Source organism: Vombatus ursinus, unplaced genomic scaffold, assembly GCF_900497805.2.
Source record: "Vombatus ursinus unplaced genomic scaffold, bare-nosed wombat genome assembly UNPS02014784.1, whole genome shotgun sequence".
Lineage (NCBI taxonomy): Eukaryota > Metazoa > Chordata > Mammalia > Diprotodontia > Vombatidae > Vombatus > Vombatus ursinus.
The window spans coordinates 31,090,779-31,095,389 of record NW_020954562.1 but is presented as its reverse complement, the minus strand read 5'-3'; positions in this window follow the sequence as shown (position 1 = coordinate 31,095,389).

The window sequence follows — 4,611 nt, the reverse complement described above, 5'->3', positions numbered from 1 at the left end:
ACCCAAAAACTAATAGAGAGAATGGTAGTGGACATAATATAGATTGTTTAAAATATGATTAAATTGTCCTGTGAATATAATTAGGATAAATGTCTTTCATAAATAGCTAAATTGAATTTTCTGAGGTGGATTATTTTAGATCTCTATTTGGCATTAAAAATTTTTAAAGTAATTCATTTTTTATGTGTTCTCAGTTTTGTTAGCATATCATTATGTATAGTATTCTTTAAGTATGTCATCATATTATTTACAAATTAATTTTGTTTTTTTCTTTATACTTATTTCCTCAATTTTTTTTCTTGTTTTATCGATGTAGTCAACATTTCTAGTAGTGCATCAAATTATAGTATACATTTCATTGTTTACTATTTGTATCTGTGTTTTACCAATGGTCCCTGAACTAATTGTGATTATTTTGGTTATGAATTGTAAAAAAAAATGTATTTACATTTCATTTTTTTACATTTGTTTTTAATATCTCTTTGCCTTAATAAGTGATTAATTTTGGTAAAAAAATTCTGTGTGGTATTGAGAAATAAGTGTATTATTTAGCAGTCCCATTTGTAAGACATATCTTTTAACTCTTGTTTTTACAGTAGTTTGTTCAATTCTTTATTTTCTCTTTTATTTATTTTTCTGTTTTGTACACAACTGAAAGAGGGGCGTTAAAGTCTCTTGCTATTATTTTATTACTCTTTATGAATTGTAATTGAGTCATTTTTTTCCTTTATGAATTTAGACACTAAGACATTTGGCATATTTATATTCATTATTGGTATTGTTTGTTTGCTATGATTCTTTTATTGGACATCTGTCTTTTTTTTAATGGAATTGAATGCTTATTTGACTAAAAAAATTAATTACTGGACCAGAAAATCAGACTGAAATGGCAAGATGTTACCAGTAAGATACAGAAATCAATCATGAGCCTAGAAGTGAATATAACCAAAGAGATTTCAGTTTGGCAAGTATCAACATTGCAGAAAATGGCTAGTAAGCTGGTCTGTCTACACAAGAGTTTGTCTTAATTATTTAAAAACAGTTCCTAAAAATTAAAAGCAAAACTGTCTATAAAACACTAGTAAAACATTTAGAGAGGACAGGCTGATTGGCATCTGTAAATCCTGATTAAATAACCTATAGGTGATTAATGGTAATGAAAAACCAATCAACAGCAGAGTGCCCAGGGTAATTGGCAAAGTGACTGGATCTGTTTTTACTGAAGAGGCACCCATTTCCTTTTTTTTTCAGATTTTATTAATTTTTTTATTTTTAGCTTTCAACATTCACTTCCACAAGATTATGAGTTCCAAATTTTCTCCCCATCATGTCCCTCCCCACACCCCAAGATGGCATCCATTCTGAATAACTCTTCCCTAATCTGTGCTCCCTTCTATCTCCCCTCACTTTCTCTTATCCCCTTCCCCTTCAATTGTCCTATAAGGCAGGATAGAATTCTATACTCCATCGCCTATATATCTTATTTCCAGTTGCACATGAAAGCAATTTTTAACATTTGTTTTAAAACTTTGGGTTCCAAATTTTTTCCCTCTCTCCCTCCCCACCCATACTCATTGAGAAGGCAAGCAGTTCAGTACAGGTTATACATGTGTAGTCATGCAAAACACCACCATAGTACATATATTATGAAAAATTAACTATATCTCCCTTCATCCTATCCCACCCCCTGTTTATTAAATTCTCTATTTTGATCCTGTCCCTCCTTAGAAGTATTTGCTTCTGATTATCCCCTCCTCCAATCTGCCCTTCCCTCTACCATCCCCCTGCTCTCTTGTCCCATTCCCCTCTATTTTCCTGTAGGGTAAGATAGATTTCCATACCCAATTGAGTGTGTATGTTATTCCCTCCTTAAGCCAAATCTTATGAGAATGAGATTCACTCATTCCTTCTCACCTTCCCGCATTTTCCCTACACTGTAAAAGCCTTTTCTCATCTTTTATGAGAGATAATTTACCCCATTCTACCTCCCCTTTTCTCCTTCTCTCAGTATAATCCTCTCTCACCTCTTAATTTTATTCTCCAGATATCACCCATTCATCTTCAACTCACCCTGTGCCCTCTACCTGTCTATCTATCTATCTATCTATCTATCTATCTATCTATCTATCTATCTATCTATCTATCTATCTATCTATCTATCTATCCATCTATATTCAAACATATAATTTTCCTTCCAACTACCCTAATACTGACAAAAATCTTGTGAGTTACAAATATCATCTTGCCATGCAAGAATGTAAACAGTTCAACCTTCAATAAGTCCCTTATGATTTCTCTTTCCTGTTTACCTCTTCATGCCTCTCTTGAGTCTTGTATTTGAAAGTCAAATTTTCTATTCAGCTCTGGTCTTTTCATCAAGAATTCTTGAAAATCCTCTATTTCACTGAATATCCATTTTTTTCCCCTGAAGGATTATACTCATTTTTGCTGGGTAGGTAATTCTTGGTTGTAATCCTATCTCCTTTGCCCTCCAGAATATTATATTCCAAGCCCTGTGGTCCCTTAATGTAGAAGCTGCTAAATCTTGTGTTATCCTGATTGTGTTTCCACATCCATGTTCTTTTTCAGCAATAATTAGAATGAGGTTTGAAAGAGCTTCTTTGTATTGTGTGTTGAACTGTTTTGCTTTTTAGAATGAATTGTTCCAGTCTTTTCTGTGGTCTCTGGAAGGTATAATAGTTTCTGGAAAGTGGACAGGCTGTTTCATTCAAATTCATTTCCTTGATTGCTTGAAGGATTTCTTTGTCAAAGAATTGTTCAGTATAATAGCTATATGTCTTGAATATACATACGTGTGTGCGCATGTAAGTGTGTGTATCTCCACATACACACATACATGTGTATGTGTGTATATACATGTGTGTATATATATATATACATATGTGTATATATATACACACATATGTAAGTATGTGTGTGTTTCTGGAAGCAATCTATAGATGATTTTCATTGGTACATTGTTTTCCATGCTCCAAAGTCCTGGGCAATTGTCTTATATCATGTCATGCATTATAGTGTTCTGGTTTGTTCATTTGTTTTTGTTTTTAACTTGGGAGACTTGTAGTTCTTAAGTTGTCTATCCATCCTATCTTTGAGATTAACATTTTTTTCTGTGTTTTATATGTCATCTGTTCTTTTAGTGCTAATGCTTTTTTACTCCTTTTCTTCCAGATTGTCCTTTACTTCTGCAAGTTTTATTCCCAGTCCATTCTTTTTTGTCTCATTACAGAAACTAGCCACTACAGATTCCAGTTCTTTTTCTATTCTAGCCATCATTTCTGCTCTTTAGGACATAAATTCTATTTTCATTATTCCTATTTTTTTTTAACCATTTGGGAATGTTTTGTTGTGGTTCCATAATTTTGTTAAGAATCCACAAGTTCCTAATTTCTTTCATCAGGTGTTGACTAATTTTCTTTTGTCGTGTAATTTTTTTTCAAAATTTTTTGATTTGTTTCAGCTTCCTGGAGGTCATCTTATCTTGTGTTAGTAATATCTTACCTTAGAGATTTATTTACTTGTTCTCATGTATTTTAACTGTTTTCTTTCTCTTAATATCTTTGACAATATCAAACTTTTTTTTCCTTGTGTTTTCCTATTATTCGTTTTCTGACTAATTTTTTTCCCCTGAAGAATGCTGCAAGGGTTAGAATCTGTTTCAAAGCTATTTTAACTACCTACAATGTTGAAATATTCACTTTTCCCCTGGCTCAGTCCCTGCCCCATGTGATGGTAAGAGATGGAGAAGACAGAATTGATGCCAGTTGGCTTTTATTTACCTTTGTTTTAGACTTGATGGAACTCCTTTCCTCCCCACTGACACTGACACAGCACTGTAACACTGACACAGCAAGGATGATGCGGGAGAAGGTGAGTTCTAGGAATTTAGGGATTAGCCTTCTCTCCTGTTAATTCATCAATATGTTTTCTCAATAGAGTTCTTGGTGTCTTAACCTATGGAGACAGCAGCAATTACTTTACTTCTTGTGAGAATTGTAAGAGGGATCAGTAAGAATATCTAAGCATCCAACTTGGTCACATAACCTAACTCTAACTCATTCACTGCTATTCTATTCTCAAATTCTATGATGTTGATATATACACATACACATACCTGTGCATATACATATACACATAAGCATAACACACAGGTACACACACACACATATGTATACATATATGTATACATATACATGTACGTGTACGTATACATATACGTGTGCAGACGCACATGCACATACACATACATATGCATGTACATGCACGTGTACATGTACACATGCACATACATGTACATATACATGCACATATACATATGCATGTGCATGTACATATACATATACGTTTACATATACATGTACATGTACATATACATATACGTGTACATATGCATGTACATGTACATGTACATGTACATATACATATACATATACATCATATACATATACATATACATATACATTTACATATACATATACATATACATATGCATATGCATATACATATACATATACATGTACATATGCATATGCATATGCATATGCATATACATATACATATACATATACATATACATATACATATACATAT